The sequence below is a fragment of the Balaenoptera acutorostrata genome, chromosome 1 (genome assembly GCF_949987535.1).
Source record: "Balaenoptera acutorostrata chromosome 1, mBalAcu1.1, whole genome shotgun sequence".
NCBI lineage: Eukaryota > Metazoa > Chordata > Mammalia > Artiodactyla > Balaenopteridae > Balaenoptera > Balaenoptera acutorostrata.
This window is the reverse complement of record NC_080064.1, coordinates 83,175,109-83,196,212: the sequence shown is the minus strand read 5'-3', so window position 1 is coordinate 83,196,212 and position 21,104 is coordinate 83,175,109. Positions and strand designations below refer to the sequence as shown.

Genomic DNA, 21,104 nt, shown 5'->3' with positions numbered 1-21,104 from the left:
CCTGAGTTTCTCTGGCCGTCGCCTAAGCTTTCTCACTGCTGTTACCAATGTCTTCGCCATCAAGGTTGTGACAATCCCAAATGAGGCCTTTTTGCAAATTAAAAACAAGCACCCCCTTTCCCCAGAAAATGCAGTTCTACATCAGGACACACAGCTTGGCAAACGGGTGCACAGGCTGGATTTCAGACCTCATTTGCTGCTTCAACTGAGCAACCTTGTGCAGTGAACAACCTGCACAACTGTACATGGCAACCCTGTTTTCCATTTTCTGCTTTAATGATCTGGATTGGCCATGCTGCTTCTGTTGCCTCCTCCGAACTCATTGCTCCTGCCTCCACTCTAGCCCTTCCCATAGCATGGCCGGCTTTTGATAGGTTACAAAAGATAGCCTGGCACTGTCAGCTTTTCCAGGCTCCCTCTTTGAAAGAGTTGTGACGCGTTCACATTAGGGTCGAGTCAGTGGACATTTGAAGGACTCCACAGATTCTAATTCAACAATATTCTTTCTGACATTATTCAGCACTCCAGGCCCAGGTGAAGGTCTATCCTGTCTCCTATAATAGTGTGAATCCCCTGCTTATCCAAGGAGCTTCTACAGAGGCCGAGGGCAGCATCTGCTTCCACTGTGTTCAAGAGAGTGCACCCTGGGGTCCTGGGGGTTCTAGCATCAGTCTCAGCCTCTCCACTTTTCTTCCCAGAAGGGCCGGCAGATTGGCTTGTAAATGGCCCTCTTGAAGGCCTGCTCTGATGTCTCAGGATCCCTGAGGGGGGCAGGTATGTGGTTTAGTGTCCTCCCTCCCACCTGGACATCCACAAGCACAGTATTCCCTTACCAGTGACCTGGTCCTTAGGGTTTAAGGTGGTCCAGAAACATGGCATTTTGTGATTCTACCTTCCCCCTCTTTAAACTCATGGTCTCTGCCAGAATATGTGGACCACCTGTTAGACATGAAAGGTTCAAAGCCAAGTTTCTGGAAGCTTGGCCAATAGCCAGAAGAGGCCACTCCCTTTGAGGAGCAGAGATAGAGGTGGGCTGATCCCCGGGTGGTCCTCATGCTTCACTCTGAGCGGCAGTGGGAGGAGAGGATTGGCTTCAGACACATCTGTAGGTACAAGGAAGAGCCAGCTCTCAGCCACTATGGTAACAACTAGGGCTGGAGGGAGGCTGTAAACCTGTAAAACTATCCTCAAACTTTCCCTCTTTCCACAGTTAATAGCTGAGTTTGCCAATGTAATCTGGTAAGTGTAGGGTGTTATAGGACCACTTTTGAGGGTCACTAACCTCACTGTACAGAGTCAGAAAAGAAGTTGTTGGAGACATGATGCCTGGCTGAGGGAGGAGTGGAAGTTGGTTAGGAGGGAGGAAATTGTGAGCATTGACACAGAGGCATGGAGTAAAGTGGTGAGTTGGGGGGAGCCATCCTGAATAGTATGGACTTCAACTTGTGGGTGACAAGAATCTCCTGAGGGGCTTTAAGTGATGGAGAGATGGGATCAGGCTTGCATTTTAGAAACATCACTCAGGTGGCTGAGTGGAAGGCAGGATGGGAGGGAGAGAGACCAGCTGGGAGATTATGTCCAGGTGAGAGAGGATGAGGAATTGACTGGCGAGATCATGGGAAGAAGGAGAGGAGGGCATGAATTTGAAGACTAGTTAGGCATGAATTCCTCAGGACTTGGTGAGTGGTTGGTTGTGTGTGTATTTGTGTGGGGTGGCGATGGAGAGAAATAGGGACCCAGGATGTCTTCCAGGGTTCCAGCTTGGGCATCCAGTTGGATGGAGGTCCCATCCTGACATGAAAATACAAAACAAGGAGGACCTGGCTTTTCAGTTAGTTAGGTTTGGGTGTGCTAATTTTGAACGGTCCATGCCATAGTCAACATTTAGCAGGCCATCTGGATATAAAACTGAAGTGTAAGAAGCAGGTTGCATTAAAACTGTGGAAGCGTGTGTGATGACCAGGAAGAACAGACTGAGTTCAGGACCTGGATACACCCACTTTCAAGGTGGTTGGAGAAAGTGGACCCACAAGGAAGACAGACTGGAAAATGTGGAAGAGGTAGGAGGAGAATCAGGGGGAAATGGTGTCTCAGAGTACAAGGGAGTAGAAACATTCACGAAAAAGGAAGTGGTCACCAATGTCAAACGTAGCAAAAAGGTCAGTAACACAGTGTCTGAATTGTGTCCACTGGATCATGTACTTTGCAAGTCATTGTCAGCCTCAGGGAGAATAATTTCAGTGGAGGGCCTGGGGCAGAGGCAACTGCAGAACTTCAGAGCCTTTGGTGAAAGAAAGAAGAGAGATAGGATGGTAGATGACAGAGGAAGTGGAGTACAGGTGCAGGTCACTGGAGCTGGGGGGGTCAATGTCCTTTGAGCATCAGAGGTGTTGTCACAGGACAGGAGTGGGTGGCTTTGAGGACTGTAGCCGGCTCTGGTTTCCATCCAGAAACCATCCAGTTTTCCCAAATGTGTCTGATTATAAGGACACATGGGATCTGGTTAAACATGGGGTCTCCTGGTCCCCTACTCTCCACCTGGATCTTTCTAATCCTGACCTCTAGGGGAGGACCCTGGGGACCTGCATGGTCAAATTTCCCAGGTGATTCTTACGATCAGGCAAGTTTGAGAACATTGATATCAGGGCAGAGAAGAGGGCTTTAGAGAAGAATCGATGGAGGAGAGGTTTGGAAGACACCCTGTGAAAAGAGCAGGGAGAGATGGGCCAGGTAAGAGGAGAGCCCTGGAGAGGGGTGAAGGAGAGGATTCATGCCCAGAGGGCTCACATTTTGGATGGTGAGCAAGGATCTGCCCCCCACCCCCAGGGAGCTCTACTGTGAAAGAAGTGTAGCAGATTCAACTTCCGGTGTCCTGATAGGGAAGACCTAATAGTGTGCCCTGGAACGTGAAGAGCTGAAACGTTCGTGGGTCTGGGTTTGGATCACCTCTCCTCTGAGGAGTTGTCTCAGATATAAACAGGGTGGTTGAAACTTAGATCAACTTGTTTGCCTCTCTTCCTTTGCCTGAACTTCCTGGCTATCTTTCTATGCCTTTATGGCCTGGCCCTCAGGTCCCAAGAGCAAATGGTCAGTACTTGTCATCTGGGTTTCAAATGCAAAAGTGCTTTATTAAGTTACCTCATCTCTGTTTCCAAACAGAGCCAGTAAAAAGCCCATTCTAAAAAGGAGTTTACACCATCCCGCAAACTTTATGGGCTTCGATAATCCTCTGAGCACTGGGGTGGGTCCCCTTTTCACCCCTTGGTGATTCATGAAGGGCGTCTGGAATCCTGGATAGGGCACCAGAGGAACACATAAGTGGAGTTGACAGCCCCCGGTGTGGTGCCGCCCTGTACCCCACTCTCTGTGTGTCTCCCTCACCTGAAACACCACAAGGAGCCAGGTGAGGCTGAAGCAGCCAGGTGTGGAAGGAGCAATCTGGGCTTTAGAAACCCTGTCCAATCTATATCCCTCTAATACTTTCTAGACATGTGACCTTGGGTAACTTAACTTCAATTTCCTCATCTGTAAAGGAGGGATAATAATACTAACTCAGGGCACTACCATGAGGATTGAACGGGCAAACCACGCAGAGATGCCAATTGTAGGTGCTCGAGCAATGGGCAGGGCTGGTCACCACCGGTCACTATAGACTACACTCTGCACTGAGGGCCCAGAGCAAATGGGAGAGGACAGTACAGGAGACGGGAGGGAGTGTGCAGGGAGGTGGGGGTGAGGAGGGAGGGTCCCTGGAGTTCCTGTTCACTAGTTTCTGTCCCTTGTAGTTACCAAATCGTCGCGGTCTGTGTTGACAGAGCATCTTACCTGTCCTTTATTTTACCTTTGTTACCAAAGGTGGTAACGGTATAATATTATTTCTTTATAAAGTGTCTCAAGGTCAGGAACCACCTGACCTGCTGTCCCCAGCACCTTATATTCGGGGGACACTCTCTAGGTGTTTGTTAACAGTGTAACTCTGAACAAAGAAACAGAAACCACAAGTCTGATCATCTGAAGCACAATCCCCAAGAAAGGCCAACATGACTCAGTGCAGAATATGCGAGGATTATTCACTAATTTCCTTCCATGTGGCGTGTTTGTCACTGCCTGGTCACACTGTGAGGAAGCGCTCCTGTCACACCCTCCGAGTTCTTGCGCCCTGAGCCAGACAAGGTCACATGGGGAACACACAGGGGCTTGAACTTCCTGGAAATGCTGACAACTAGGAGGTCTGCCTCCACTCCCATTTAGACGGGTCCTTCCAGCGGGAGGCGGTTAGGGTAGCACATGGTCTTAGCCCCCCTAAGCCTAGAACGGGGAAAAGGAAATTTCCCCAGGCTGCCCAGGGATGCCCAGGATGACTGCTAGCGCCTCCCCTGCCGGAGGGTTGCTGAGCCAGGGCGGGGCCTCTGCACCTGTCACCTGGGAAGCTGGTTAAAATGTGGGTTCTGAGTCAGTCTGTCTTGGGTGGAGAGCTGAGATTCGGCATTTCTGACAAGCTCCCAGAGATGGCGAGGCTGTGGTTCCCAGACCACTCAGGGTAGGAAGAGCTCAAGGACAGGAGGCTGGGACTTTGTGACTTACACCTGTGACCTGTCTACGTGGTTTTCTGCCATGGGGGAAATTCAAGAGTGTGTGGAGGTCCAGACTATGCTCCCAGCACGCTGGAGACTCCCACCCACCCCCATCCTGTGTCTGAAACTCTGTTCAAGAGTCCAGTTCACAAATACCTATTGAACACCTACCAAGTGCCAGGCAGTGAGTTCAGGTCTTACCCCAAACCACCTAGCTTGCTTCTTTTAAGAATCACGTTGCTATTCCCCACCATTCTTGAGAAATTCAACCCAAACTCTCCTCCTCGCTCTGAGAAACAGGGGTTCATGATGTGAGGTGATATCGGCAGTAATGTCAGGGAGTCCAGTCGAGGGGTCATCACATCTTAGCCATGTCAACTTGGCTAGTTACTCTGCCTCTGTGTTCTCACCTGTGAAATGGGTTTACTAACCTCTACCTCTCTGGGTTGCTGAAAGGATGAACTGAGATGTATGTAAAGCTCTTAGTCCAGTGCTGGGAAACACAGCTGACATCGTTCAAATTTAGGCTGTGTTTCCTCCCACAGAACATTTGGTGGTCTGCTCCTTGTTGCAGATACTTATGCCAATTCCAGGGTGCTTGACTGTGTTCTATTTGGTAACCTCAATACCATCAACAGGGTCACTCAGAGGAATTCCAAATGGTCACCACCTAAAAGGAGTGCCCCTCACCAACCAAGTGTGTGGAGGGGAGGGGGGTGATGGGGACGGAGGGGTTCATGTGAGGAAGGAATCAGAGAAAAGGAAAGGACCAAATTTATGACCTTGGCCAGTTTTCCAACTTGCAGTCCCAGCTGTTCTGCCACTGGGGTACTGAGGTATGTGGTAAGCACCTCGTTACTGATGATGCAGTACCACAGACTGTAAATAATTTATTCAAAAAATAAACTGGCGGACACAAGATTGTTTTTATGATAACACTGCTTTCACACGTTTGTGTTCCAAAGGGCTTTTAAAAATGTTTATTTTAACATTTCATCATGGCAGTTTTTAAGCATACACAAAAGTAGAGATAATAGCATAAAAAACCCAGCTTTAATATTTACCCACATTTTAGTAACCAGAGGGTGTCTTGAATGACAGAGGAAGTTGTGGGATCGCACCTCATGCCCTGAGCTCGCACACCCCTTGTGCTCACGTGGGAGTGAGTTGTGCAATGTTCATGTCTGGTTGGAAAAAAGGTCGAGAACTCTGGCTCTTTCTGATCCATTTCTGGTTGCCCTCTCTTCTCTCTGGAGAATGGTAATGACCCCGACCTCACAGGGACTGGTCGAGCCTGAAAAATGGGTGGCGGGGTTGGACCCTCACAAAAGGAGAGAACAGTCCCTCCTTGGCTCCTGCCTGACCTCCGGGGCTTTTGGAAAATAAGGAAGGATCAGGCTGAGGCAGGAGGCTGCCGAGCTGAGCCGTGAGCAAGCCTGCACTCTGGACCCTCCCCCAGCTTCCAGCAGACACGTGCCTGCGGCCCCCTGTCTCCTCCCAGATGGGCTTGGGTCCCATTTTGTCGAATGATGACTGCTGTTAAGGTAAGGACTCTAAAGGGCAGAGAGAAAGGGAGAGGGTAATCCGACCCTGGGCTGGGTGGACCCCACCCGGAGGGGCCATCTCTGAGGTGTGGGCAAGGCCATTCCCCACCCTCAGCAACACTGCACATGAATTGGTGGCACATTTCCCCCCAGTGGTACTGTTACTACCAGACTCTTACCACTTCTCTAGCACTTTCCTTCTGAGAGGCTGCAGTCACCACTTCCCCACCAACTCAGACAGTGGGATTTGTGAAAAGAGGGTGGATGTGGAATTAGAAAGTCTAAATTTCAGTCCTGCCTCTGTTATTTAATTGGCTCAGTGACTTCGGACAAATTCCTGAAACTTAATACCCTCTTTCTAAAAATGGAATGGTGCTATTTTACCCCAGAATGATGTCAAAACTCACATAAATATTATTAATTTTCTTTTCTTAACTGGACTGACTGTAGGCAAAACTGTGAAAACAGTGAAGTGTTAATTCAGCACTTCTTGTGTCCTGGGTCTGAGCCAGCTCCCCCCTTATTCCCAAGTCCTCCTTCTGCCCTTACCTTGAAGTACCAGATGCTGCCAGGCAGCCAATCACGAAAACAGCCAATCAAATTAGCATGCATTAAAGGACTGGTAATTTAATCTTAATAGAGGAAATAGTCTATATTTATCAAGTACTTGCTAAGTGCCTGGTGCTGAACATATCTGTGTAGTTCTCATAACAGTCTCATGAGGTATGCGACGATCATCTCCATTTTACAGATGGGGAAACTGAGCTAGAAGTAAGACACTTGCTAAGAATCACCCAACTAATCAGGAGAAACTGGGATTCAAATGCAGGTGTGTCTGATTCTAAAAGCAGTGCTACTTATTTATTTACATCACCTTTTTGAGGCACTATGATCTAGTGATTAAGAGCACGAAGTCTGAGCCATCTGGTGTGGGTTCAAAGCTCAGCACCTTTATATATCTCTGTGTGACCTGGGCAAGGACTGAGTCCTTATCTATAAAAAGGGATAAGAATAGTGCCACCTCACAGGATTATTGTCAGAATTAAATGAGTGAATATACATATAACTCTTAGAACAGTACCTGGCACATAGTAAGTGCTGTATAAATTATTTTTAATTATGAAAGCAATCAGTGCTCATTGGAAAAAATGCAAACAGTTTAGGATAACATGGAGGGAAAAGCAAATTCCCCTCTCACTCCTGTCAACTTCACCCCTCAGTTTGATGGAAGGAAATTCTTCCAGATGTTTTGTACATGTAAACACATAATCCCACACAAATAACAAGTTTGTTATATTTACATTAATGGGGCAGCTTGCTTTGTTCACTTAATAACATTTCACAGATATCTTTCTGTGTCAGGACCTATAGAATTACCTCATTCATATCAGCTGAATAGTATAGGTGTGCTATAATTTAGTCATCCCTCTGCAAACACTTTTTTAAAACTGCAAATAATGCTGCTATAAATATCTTGGTATGTACAGGTGAGTGAGCATTTGTGCAGGACAGATTCCTAGAAGTAGAGGCACTGGGCAAAGGGCACATTTAGAGCCTGTGTTCTGTTAAGTCATCCATTAAGGATTAACATTGTTTTACAAAAAGGAGGATGGCAGAGAGAGGTCAGCGCCTAACACAAAGGAATGAGCAGCTAAAGATAGAGTTTTAAGTGATAAGATTGCTAGGAAGATTTTTTTTTTTAAGATGGTAGGTGTGAGAGTCTTAGCCACATCTCACAAATCATGCTCTTGGGCTGAAGCCCACTCATCTGGAAGGCCAACTTTGCTCTCAAAGATTGAATGAGCACATCCAAGTAAGTGAGGTTTTTCCATCAGCCTGGCTTCTCCTGTATAGGTAGGCTTCATGCTCCCTTCATTTGCTCTAACTGTCCAGGTTCCTTCTTCGGCACTAGAACAATGCTGACAGAGCTCACCTCCACCTGCCACTGGGCAGTCTGCAGCATCTAAACTGAGCCCTTCCCCACTGTAACTCAAGAGGGCAGCCAGGTGACCATTGCACTAGGTTTCACATACATTTGTTTCTTTGCTCTTCATTTCCATAGTAAAGCATTTCTTCTTCAAAACTTCTCTCCTTTATTTTCACCAGCATCAAGAGTCTGTGCCCCATCTCTCCCTTCTCTGCCTTCCCACAGCACAGGAACCTCTGTTGCAGCCAATCCTTCTCTCTGTACCTGTGCTGTATTCCCCCCAAGGACAGAAGTTCCTGTTGATGTACTCACCTTCATCTCTCTCTGGGCTGGTGATGATTTCCATATGGTAGGGCTCAATGAATTGGTTTTCTAAGTGACATTTTTAATAATAAAAATAATACATGCTTACTGAAGAAAAAAATGGAAAGGGGGAGCTGTGTAAATAAGGAAATTAAAATCACCTGGTATTCCATAATTATCCGGAGGCATTTTAGAGTATTTCCTTCCAATTGTTGCATAAGTTGAGAAGCTAATTAATGCAAAGCTGCTCATCAGATTAAAGAAGTAACGGGGGACAAGGGTCCAGAGTTTAGTGAACAGGTAGTTCAAATGTGCACCTTGTATAGAAAATGAGCCTGTGTTACCAAGAACTCCATCTCTTTTTCACTCACTCACTCACTCACTCATTCATTCAGTAAGTATTTATTGAGGATCTATCAAACGGTAGCCCTCCTACAGTGACTTCTCTAGCCAATATGACAGGGCGTTTATAGCCATCATACAGGCCTTTTGGAAGCTGAGTTGACTTCTCTGCTTGGTAGACTGGGATTCCCATGACACCAAGTCCATGGCTAACTCTTCATGGGCCAGGAGCCTAGAGGGTAAGGCTTCAGAAAATACCACAGCATTTGCTGCTCTGGTATATGTCAGAGCTGCCCCTTCTTTGGGTCAGTGATTTACTACATAGTAAACTCAGGGAATTGTCAGTCTCTCTGTCTGTGATTGCTCAGGTTCAGATTTTCTGTTCGGTCTTCATCAATGATAGCTTAAGCATCTGTTGTTCCTTACTTGTTACCATTTAGATCTGGGCAAAGCTGAAATTTTAGGAGTTATTCTTCCTTAAAGTGCATGCCCCAGCTACCTGTTAACTAATGATGTTATGGGGTGAGGCTCAACAAATTACTTTGTGGCAGGAGGGGATCAACTCCAGGGTGAGTGCTCCCTGACAAAGCCTCGTGTACTGCCCTGAAGTCATCAACTCCATCTCACTGATTATGTTGTCCTTTCTTATGTCTCTTTGGTTGAAGCAGCCCAGGGTTTTGCTGTCTAAACATTAATGTGGAAGCTAGCTGTAGACTTAAAGAAATTTGAATCCTCAGATTGTTTATAGCATAGCCCACATCCATGGAATTATATTATTTAGCTTATAGGGAGCTTTATGATATAGTACAAAGATGAAAGGACAAACCGTCTAGAAACCTGGAGTTCATTCATTCATTCAGTATATATCTACTGTCTGCCAATCATGTGCGCCAAACTAGGAACAAAGCAAACGCAAAACCAGACTTGGATCTTAGAGACTATAGAGACTATAGGTGTTAAACAAAAATAACAGAAATAAATGTGTAATTATGAACTGTGACAAATTCCAGGAAGGAAAGGAGACGGTAAGACACATATAATCAAGGAATCTGCCCTGTTCTGAGTTTTAGGGAAGGTGGCCCAGAGAATAAGGCATATGAGCTGGGACTGGTTATTTAATTTCATGGTGCCTCAGTCTTCTCATCAGTAAGATGGGGATAATACTACCCTCTTTGACTCACAGAGACATTGTGGGAAGATTGATCATATACATGAAAGGCTTTGAAAAATGCTCGGTGTACCTACGAGTGAGCATGTTGCTCTCCAGCCCGCGGCAGCTGTTCTCTGGCTTCTTCTACATCTGTCATCGAGCCAGGCATTACTCAGGTACTCAGCCTGCAGACCTTTGATCATTTTCCTTCACTCTGCCAGGCACCTGGGTCGGATAGACCTGGGGTTTGCCTTGGTTCTGCCACTTACATCTAGAGTGAATTTGGGTAAGTTACTTAACTGTTAAAACTCACTTATCTCATTTGTGAAATAGGGGCAATAATAGTACCAGCTCACAGCTTAAAGCTGGTAAAGCACTCAGCATAGTTCTTGGTCGTTGTTACTCCTAAACCAGTTGTAGCTACTATTATTGTCATTGTTATCATTGCTAATTATTAACTCTTGCCATTTATTTCTTGGTAATAACTTTGGTCCTTAACTTCCATTTCCACTGCCCCCAGCCTAGTCAGAGCCCTTGCCATGTGACAATAAGGCTATGGCTATAGCCTTCTAATCAGTGTCCCACCTTGGCTCTCACTTCTCTAGTTCACTCCTTATGGCTTCCAGAATGAGCTTCCTAAAATAACAGGACTTTACATATATCACTTTTTTTCTTTAATATTATCATTGAGGACATATTTGCAGTTCATACCACAAAGAGCTAAGCTTCCTAATACGGAAGGGGGCCCTAAAAAAATCATAATAAAAAGACCTACAAATAGAAAAACAGAAGTGCAAATTCCGAAAAAGAAAAACAAATAGCTACTCAACATGAAAAGATGAGCAGCCTCACTTATTATGAGAACTGCAAATTTAAATTGCACTAAAATTCATATTTTACTTACCAGATTGGCAAAAATTCAAAAGTTTAATACCTTCTGAAAAGAATGTGGGGAAATAAACGTTTTCTTATATTGCTGGGGTGTGTAAATTGGTCCAATTCCTATGGATGGCAATTTGGCATTACTTATCAACATTACAAAGGCATATACCCTTTGACTCAGCAATTTTACCTCTGGAAATTTATCTTACAGATATACTTACACATACCAATGACATATGTTCAAGATTATTCATTACAGTATCATTTGTAATAGGAAACGATTGGAGACAACCTAACTGTCCATCAATAGGGCACTAATTGAATAAATTATGGTACATCTCTTCAAAGGAATACCGTGCACTAATATGGGGAAATCTCCAAGATATATTAAGTGAAAAAAATAAGCAAAGTGAAGAACTATGGGTATAGCATGTTACTTTTTGTGTAGGAGTGGGGAATAACACACACACTTAGAGAAATTCTGGCAGGCACACATATTAAAAACAGTTGTTACCTGCGGTGGGAGGGGACTGGCAGATGGGAGAAAGAGTTAAGAGGGGGACTTTTCACTGTATACCATTTAATATATATATAAAAGTGTGTGTGTGTGTGTATGTGTATATAATTTGTGAATCATGTGTAATATATGAACCATATTACCTAATCAAAAGCTTATATTAAAAATACTCCTATGGGACTTCCCTGGTGGTGTAGTGGTTAGGAATCCACCTGCCAATGCAGGGGACAGGGGTTCGAGCCCTGCTCCAGGAAGATCCCACATGCCGCAGAGCAACTAAGCCTGCGCGCCACAACTACTGAGCTTGTGCTCTAGAGCCCGCAAGCCACAACTGCTGAGCCCGTGAGCCACAACTACTGAAGCTTGCTCACCTAGAACCCGTGCTCCACAACAAGAGAAGCCACCGCAATGAGAAGCCTGCACATCGCAATGAAGAGTAGCCCCCGTTCACCACAACTAGAGAAAGCCTGCGCACAGCAACAGAGACCCAACACAGCCAAAAATAAATTAAAAATTTTTTTAATTAAAAAAAAAAAACTCCTATTACTCATCCATGAATGTATTGATCACCTACTATGTGCTAGGCACTGGGGATACAAATGTGAAAGTAGTTGTGATGTGGTGGAAAGACCACTGAACTTGAAGTTAAAATATCTGATTCAAATTCTGACTCTGCTTCTCACTAGCTATGGATCTTGGCACATAGTAGGTAAACAACAAATGTTTGTTGAATGAATTTATAGTTGAAATTAATTAATCTTTCTCAGTCTGTTTCCTCCCATATAAATCAGGATAGAGATGCCTCCTACCTCACCAGGGGTATTGTGAAGACAAATAATAGGATGTGTCATCAGTTCCAGTAATAGTTAATGAGAACTATTATATGCTAGGCACTTTCACATCTATTATTTCCTTGACTTCTAACATTTATTTACTCACTCACTCATGAGGAAATAGAGGGACTGAGAGGGATAGTGACTTGTGCAAGGCCTCTCTGGGTGTAAGTTGTCTTCTAGTCTTTATTGCTACCTCGCCATGGTGCGTCACTCAGTAGAAACTTTACCCATAGTAGGTGCTCAGGGAATTTTGAAAATCAAGAAAAACCAAAGTTTTACCACTGCTCTTAATGACACTTCAGAGCAACAGAAAGTCAGTAAATGTCTTTCTAATAATTCAGTTTAGAAATGTACCAGCTGGTCTGTTTGACATCCACTGCACTAAATACTTTGGGAAGATCGAACAAAAGTTAAAAGTGTATGCTTCTAGGGACTTCCCTGTGGTCCAGTGGTTAAGACTTCACCTTCCAATGCAGGGGGTGAGGGTTCGATCCCTGGTTGGGGAGCTAAAATCCCACATGCCTTGGGGCCAAAAAACCAGCACATAAAACAGAAGCAATATTGTAACAAATTCAATAAAGACTTTAAAAATGTTCCACATCAAAAAAATCTTACAAAAAAAGTTTATGCTTCTAATGAGGCAGGAAAGATAAAGACAAACCCACAAAAACACCCATAAGGAAAAGGTAGAAACTGATTCTTGAGAATGCTGCACTTAGAATCTTGCAGCCTTGCCAATGGTTCTTTCTTAGGGGAATGAAAATGATACAAAATATACCAACGTGTCACAATTTTAAAAATATTTTAATTGGAGTAAAACATATGTACAGAGCAGTGCACAAACCAATCAATTTTTATAAAATGAGGGATAGTTATTTTTTATTAAATAGGACACATCTATGTAACCAGAACCTGGATCAAGAAATAGAATATTACCAGCACCTAGAGACTCTTCTGGGTTCCCTTTCCATCACTACACACCCCTCAAGATAACCACTATCTTCACCTCTAACATCATAGATATGTTCTGGCTGTTTTTGAAGTTTACATATACCCATTTGTGTCTAGTTTCTTTCACTCAACGTCATATTCATGAGAGTCATGCATCTTGTTGAGTGTAGACATAGTCCATTCATTCTTATAGTATTCTACACAGTTTCTCTCTCTTCTGTTAATGGACATCTGGGTTGTTTCTTTTGGGCTGTTATAAAGAGAGATGCTATAAGCATTTTTGAACATGTCTTTTGGTGAATATGTGTATATATCTTTGTTGGGTATATAACTAGGGATGGAATCGGTAGGTCACAGACTATAAGTTAATATAGTAGAAAATGCCAAATAGGTTTCTAAAGTGTTATACAAAATTCTCTAATTTTAGCTATTCTGGTGGGTGTGAAGGGAGATCACATTGCAAGTTCAACTTGCATTTCTGGGATAGTTAATAAGTTGAGAACCTTTTCATATGTTTTTTTGACTTTTTGAGAAATGCCTGTTTATCCCCTCTTGAAAAATGCCTGTTGAAATATTCTGCCTATTTTCAATTAGGTTTTTCTGCCTTTTTCTTGCTGATTTGTGAGTGTCCTTTATATATTCTATATAAGTCCTTTTTTGGGATATGTGTGTTGCAATTATCTTGTCTCACTCTGTGGCTTGCTTTTTCACTAATGGTGTCTTAGAATGAACAGGAGTTCTTAATTGTAATGTTATCCAATGATCAGTTTTTTTCCTTTATGTTAGTGCTGTATATGTTTAAGAAGTCTTTGCCTACCTTAAGGTCATGAAGATGTTTTTTGATATTTACTTTGGATGGTTTTATTGTTTTACCTTATACAGTTAGAGTTAAAATCCTTCTGGAATGGAGTTTTTGGTATGGTATAAGGTAGAGGTCAAGATTCTTCTTTTATCTCCATGTGGGTGTTCAGTTGATCCAGCATCATTTACTGAAAAGACAGACCACTCTTTCCCCAGTGCATCACATCAGTATCTTGAATGTAAATCAAGTGACCATATACTATAGGTCTGTTTCTGGTCTCTCTATTCTATCGTCTATCCTTGCTGCCAATTACCATTTCTACAGCTTTATAATAGGTCTTTATATCTGGTAGTGTAAGTCCTCCACCAGGCTCCAATTTTTTACCCCACCAAGCCATCTAGTACTGGAGTGCCACTTCCACCTCCCACTTGGCTTTCAATATGTCCAGGTGGGTGTGATTGATTTGCTTGTTCCCATGGCTTGGTCATCTGTGGTTACCTGGTCTTTATCCCATCAAACCCCTTTAAACTGAAAGCCAGCCAGGTGTCTGCAGACAAGCAAAGCAGATCTGCTGGGTAATGAAATAACGCGGGGAGGGGAGAGGAGTGGATTAGGTGGGGTTGTCTCTCGTGAGGCGTACAGTGAGGAAGTGGTCGATCTACACTTGAGGACTGGCTTCTCGGGAGGTACGAGGAGAGCCAAACTCTAAAATCCGGGCAGAGGAGGGCAAGGCGAGGTCAGCGCATGTAAATGTCGCGGGGGGCTCTGCAAGGCTGCGCGAATAGGCTCGCCGGGGTGGGGCCGGGAAGCCGCAAATCACCAGTTGAGGGCCGGAGTGCGCGCCGCCGGCTTAGAGCCGCGCCTGCAGCTGCCGCGGCCGGGGCTGGGGCTTGGGCGGGAGCGCAGCCGCAAACGCCGGGCGCACAGGCGAGCGGCGCGCGGGCTTCTCGGCTGGCGCGCCCCACCGATCATGAGCGGCTCCTGCTCCGGGAGCAGCCGCGGCGCAGAGCAGACCGTGCCGCGCCTCTGAGCCCCAGCCGGAGAGCCCGGGCGCCGCGCGGGGAGGTGAGTCTCCGCCGCGTGTCCCGCGGGCGTGCGGCTCCTCTCGGGGCGCCTCGGCCTCCCCTCCCCTTGCAGGACGGACTGGGAAGTTTGTTGGCGAACTTCAGGCTATGGGGAAAGTAGAACCGGCGCACCCCACCCCCATCCGAGTTGGCGATTGGGGGCTGGAGTGGATGAATGGGGGACCGGGCTGCTCCCTTAGGGGCCTCTGAGCCGGCTGGGATTCCCCAGGAGGGGCCCGCGGCGGGAGGCGAGAAGCGACGTGCGGCGAGCATCTCTGCTCTTTGCTCTTGAGCGGCATCTTCCCAGGCGCTGGCCTCTCCGACCCCCTGCGCATCCAGCCGCGCCTCCTGGTCCCGTCTCTCTCTGCCCCAGAAGCGGGTGGGGGTCGAGGGATGCGAGGGCCGGGGAGGGGGAAGCCCTGGGCTTGGAGGAGGCGAGTTTCTCCACTAATCTCTTGGAAAGTTTGCAGAGAAAGCGAAGGCGCCCGCCCCGTAACTGTTGACATCTCCCTCCCTCGCTCCCTTTGTTGAGAAAGAATGAATAGTTGGTTGTGTCGCTCCCACTGCGTCGGAGAGGGGAGGGAAGGGGAGGTGAAGGCTGGGAAACAAGGGACGGTGGGCGCAACAGGCAGGAGGTTCCGGTCTCAGCCCGTCTTTCCTTACCCGCTAAGGCTGCGTCCACTTTAAAAGTTTGATCAGGTGTAGACACTCGTCGGGGAGAAGTCAAGTGGGCTCCAAAGCAGCTGACGAGCCGGCGTGTTTCGTGGAGTAACAACAGTGGGTCGTGGCTGGGGGTTGGGGGAGTGGAAAACTCTGGTTTTGGTTTTAACTCACTTGAAGCAACGTGCGAAGGTGAAAGATTGCTCGCCTAACCTCATGTCTGCTTTCACCTAAAGCCATTCGCTGAGATAGAAAGTAGAGCCATGCATTCAGAGATTCTTTTAAACCTTGACCCTTATATACCAAGGCTACATTGATCTCTCCAAGGAAAACACATCGGCGGAGGGAAGGTCAGTTTGAGGGCGGATAATCTCCCTGCTTGTTGCCAAGGAGTGAAGCGAGATCCGGGAGGAAGGGGGAGGCCTCTGTGCTGGGGGCCGGGCTCAGAGAGTCCCAAGTGGCAAGGGGCTGCCCAGTTAATAAAGGGGGGAAGCCACAGGCCAAGCAGTTGTATGTGAGTGTGCAAGGGGACGTATGGAATATAACGTAAACAACTTCCCATGCCAATGGCTCCCTCATTCCCTGACTCCAACTTTCCCTAAACTGCCTCTGAGAAGCGTGACATTTCCAGAATGACTAACCAAGATCTCAATCTCCTATTCCTATAGAAAGGACTGCTTGTCAAATGGATGCTAATCTTAAGACCCTTATCATGTAGATCCTGTGCTGTGTTGCTTGAAATACAATCCATGGAAGAATTATTCATACTTCAATCATTTGGCTAGACTTCATAATTTACTTCAAAATAAAGGGATACTCTTAATTCCTAAACCCAAGCAAAACTTCATTCTTAGCGGATAAGCCAATTTTATATGTGTGGTTTTTCCATCTCCTCTTCCTGTCTGCCTCTGCAGAGAAGATATAAAACTACAGATCTGGATTGTAAATTCACTGTCATGGTCATAATGGGGCAGTGAAAAGGTTACGTTTCCAGAGTTTAAAATATGATAGAAAGTTCTTAAAGCCCACATCAGATGACCATCTGTGAATTTAACTTGAAAATATCTCATTTCAGAAGTAAAATAGAAAAAAAAAATAGAAAAATAAAGACGTAAAATAGAAAAATTCAAACAAGTGGGCTTCTTATCTCTGTCTCGACTTGCGTGTGATCATCAGTTTCTTTGAGACATCTTTATAAAGCAAGTGAGTCAGTCCTGCTGTTCACAAGCATTTCAGAGTACAGCCGCTGACCAGGGTCAGGAAGGTAGCACATAGGTTGGGAGTGTGTCAGGCTCACTCTCATCCCTATCAAGATTTCAGCTCTTTGAACGTTCACATGGGTCTCGTATTTTCATATCAAGATGTAGAGTCTTTGACCTTTGTATATATTTCAAGATCTTTTATTAGACTGAATCAGGACACTGTGTCTGTTTACCTGCACAGTAGAGAGAGGTGAAGTCGGATGGCCAAAGTCTTACCTGGGCTTTTATTTAAAGATGGCATATGAGCTCACTTAGTGTGCCTGTGTATCTATGCCCACATCCTACTTGGTTTGCTGTTGTTACGTCTATTGCTCTAGGTTAAAACATTTCCCTCCTCACCCTTCCTGGTTGCAGTCTTCCCCAGAAGCAGTGACTTCATTTGTGAACTCTCTTTGTGATAGGGAAACAATTACAAGCAAGACAGACATGGTCCCTGCCCTGCCTAGAGGAGACCTGCTATTTTTTGAATGCTTGCTGTATGTCAAGGGCTTACAGACACAATCACATTTACTTTTCACAACAACTCCATGAAATAGGTATTGTTAACCCATTTTTACAAATGAGAAACTGACTGTCAGAGAGGTTGAGTCACTTGTCCCAGGCCACACAGTAAGACATTGGCACAGTAGGGATTTGAACTTGTGTCTTACTTCAAAGCCTAGGTTCTGAGTCACACCATGTTTGATTTTAAAAAATTAAATAGTACATAAGAAGTACATAATGACTAGGAACATCAAGACAGAAACATCCCCAAGTGGAGAAAACATGGGAGCCAAACACTCGAGACTTGAATTTAGTCTCCACTCTGCTCTTCCAACCACATGTTCCCACCTCAAGACCTTCACATTTGCCGAATCCCCTGCCTGGAACTCCATTTGATCCTCTCTTACTGGTTCCTTCTCTTTTTTCAGGTCTCACGTCATTGTTACCTCTTCAGAGAGGTCTTCCCAGACCACTGTAGTATAAAATAGCCCTCCATCCCCAACAAGTGTATTCTATCATGTCATCCTGTTTCATGTTCTTTAGGGTACTTACGACTGGGATATTATCTAGTTTGTTGTCTGTGTTGGTTGGACTTCCCCATCACAGTGTAGGCTCAATGAGATCAGGACCTCATCTAGGTTTTTATATCCTCAGCTTTAGTACATTGTAAACTCTTGGAGACTATATATTGAGTGAATGAACGTTTATTTTCCTTATCTGGAAAAAGAGAGGGGCTTGATTCTCTGAGATTCCATCTACATATCACATGCTGAGATTCTGCCTAGTGGTCAAATGGGGTTGTGGCTCCTCTGTCAGAATGGAAAGTACGTACCTTGAACCTAGATTCCATGCACTTCCACCCCTGGATTTCCCCCAGGTTCCTGGAGTCTAGAAAAGAATAAAAGTAAACTCAGGTAGGAAACAGAGCAACCAACAGACTGCAAATGAGTTTCTTCCACCTATAATTCTCCCTTCCATTCCCTGCCCCGCTTTAGTTTTTTTGTTGTTGTTGGTTGTTTGTTTAAAGTTAGGTCTCTGGCCAGGGCCCACCTCCCCCATCGTTGGATCGATTCAAGCTTGACATAGGGCCCAGGCTGGAGCCAGTCTTTCCAAGTGACTAGACGCAGGGCAAGGCTGTACTTTAATGGGAAAGAGTCCCAAGTTAGAGGCAGCAAGTTGTAGAGGAGAGCCTGGCCTGTGTATTTCCAATTTAACTGCAGCTGAGAAATTTAACTGTAACTCTGGAAACTTCAGCTTGGATGATCTTCTCCCTCTGGTAATTAAACCCTACTTCACATCCTTCAGGTCAGCAGCCCTTCCTCCGGGAAGCCTTTCCTGGCTGCTAGATTAAACTAGGCCCCCAGTCCCCACTCTGCGCGCTCCCACGGCACTGGGAATCACCAACACGTGTGGTCATTACTTACTGTCTGCTTCCTCTGCAGGGTAGGAACCTCGTGAGGATAGTCGTTTGACACCGTCTCCAACACCCACACAGTCCCCGCCACCCAGGAGGCCCTCCTTAAATGTGTGTTGAATGAAGAATGAGGGAACGCTTCTGTTGCCTGAGTGATGCTTTCTCATTGTTATTCTATTCTGTTACCCAGAAACTAATCTGGGTGCCAGTTGCTCTGTACCAAAGAAACTCGCTTACCTGGTGGTCCTCAAACTTGGCTCCACACTGAACAATACTAGGGAAGCTTTAACAAGACTGATGCCAGGGTCCTACCCACTGAGATTGTAATTTTGTTGGTCTGGCTCACGGTTTGGGTGTCGGGATTTTAAAAGCTTCTCCGAGGACTCTTAATGTGCAGCCAGGTTGAGAGGCGCCGATTTAAGTTTTCAGAATTTATCCCTTGCGTTGGTCCTTATAGGCTTGAAGCAGCCCAGGTGAGAGAGGGTAAGGATATAATTCATGGATATTGTATGGTTCCTGACAGTTTAAGAGGTACTTTCACAACTGTTATCACAGCTGATAATAACAAGCTGAGGGATCTACTCACTGGTTTAAATATTCCCTTGATGTTGATGACTCTTAAAAATCGACATCCTGTCCTGGCCCCTAACTGCACATACCAGTATCTAGCCTGCTAGACCGAACTGCCCTACCGGTGCCTCACACTCAGCAGCCCCAGTGGTGAGCTTGTTACCCTCTCGCCTGCCCGCAGGGGTTCCCTCTTGTGCTACTCAGTGCGTTACAGCATAGCCCTGTCCTCCCTTGGCTGTGGCCTCCTTCCTTCCAGCCAGAGGCCTCGAGCTCCTAGCCCCTCGCTCTGCCCTTCCTTTCCCTTCCCGTGGCCACTGCCCCAGGTCGGAGTCCTCCGTCACTCCTTGCTGGCTTGTTGCTGACTGACCTCCCCACCTCCCTTCTCTCCCTCCAGAATGACCGGAGCTCCCTACCCAGGCACAGACTGGATTCCGTGCCACCCTTCCCGAGCTTCCCTAGCACTGACAGTCAGGTTCAGACACCTTAACACAGCCTTCAAGACTTCATGATCTGGTCCTAAGCTGTGCTTCTTCCAGGAAATGCTTCTCAACTTGACTCAAGCCACACCGCGTGACTCAGTTTCCTGAGCCTGTAGGGGCACTTCCCTGCCCTTATGCATCCGCTGTTGTCACATCCTCTTGGAGGGCTTTTCCCTACAATTTTCAGCCTTTCAAAATCCTTCATCTCCAGTGATGCCCTCTCTGAGATCCTCCTTGAGCCCTTTTGTCAAAATTAATTATTCTTCACTCCAGCATGTTAAGGATCCCATTGATGAATTATATTACAGTTGACCCTTGAACAACACAGGTTTGAACTGCACGGGTCCACTTATACACAGATATTTTTCAATAGTAAATACTACAGTACATGGTCCGTGGTTGGTTGAATCTGTGGATATGGGGGAACCGTGGATATGCAGGGCTGACTATAAGTTATATGCAGATTAGCCCCTCATTGTTCAGGTGTCAACTGTATTGTCTCTTTGAGTTCATAGTCAGGGATTGAGGCCTTTGCATCTTTGTTTCTCTGAGTCTCTTATCTGGTGTAGACACTTAAATGTTTGTTGAATTGAAAGTAGGAAGGCCAGGTGTTAACATCCCTTGAGAATACACTGAGGTGAGGATAGCTTGCTGAAGGGCATTCTGAAGCACTTCGGCTCAATCTTGAAATAGATAGACCTTGGATAAGCAGAGAGGAAACAGGCTACTGGAGACACTGGAGCCAGGGTAACTCTGGTCCGTCGTCCTAGCCTGGAGGTAGACGTGACCAACACTGTGGGCCTTTGTACACGAAGAGGTTCTGTGGGGGGCTTTGGGCCTCGCCACCAGGTTTTTGGGAATGATCCAGGCCTGTCTATAAAGAAGGGAGGTGCTGATTGCTCGGACAGGTGAGAGTTCATAGCTATGAGTGTGTGCGCGAAGGGCGAGGGAATCCTTGTCGGCTTACGTCACCTGTGGTCAGGCCGGGAGGGCCGGGGAGTTTGGTTTCTTTTTTAATAACGATGATTAACATTGAACAAGTGCTGACAGTGTGCCAGGTACTGGCCAGACCCAGGAGGGGCCCACGTGGAGACTCAGAGTCCATTGTCTGCACCTGCTGGGAGGCAGGCCTTCTGTGTGGTCCCAGTTTGACAGAGAGCAGACAGGCCTCAGAATTACCAGGCTTGGCAAAGAGCTGAGGACAGGATTCAGATTATATGCCTTGCGTGGAGGGTCTCCTTCCACCCAGCCGCCAGCACTCGGGTGTCTGTCTCTGTTGTAGGAACAGTGGATTGTGTGTGTGTGTGTGTGTGTGTGTGTGTGTGTGTGCGCGCGCGCGCGCGC

At 46.0% G+C, this 21,104-nt stretch overlaps 1 protein-coding gene across 3 annotated transcripts in view; it reads left to right on the top strand.

The window, feature by feature from the left end:
• BCAR3 (BCAR3 adaptor protein, NSP family member) overlaps positions 1-21,104 on the top strand; it is a 139,668-nt gene that overhangs the window by 9,078 nt on the left and 109,486 nt on the right. Inside the window, exon 1 of one of the 3 annotated variants that reach the window (XM_057551307.1) lies at positions 14,549-14,564. The exons of 1 other annotated variant lie outside the window; for it this stretch is intronic. The gene's annotated coding sequence lies outside the window, so the exon portion shown is untranslated. Of the gene's footprint in view, positions 1-14,548; positions 14,565-14,706; positions 14,894-21,104 lie in introns of those variants that run through there. One more of the 3 variants, XM_057551278.1, reaches the window with a different exon arrangement.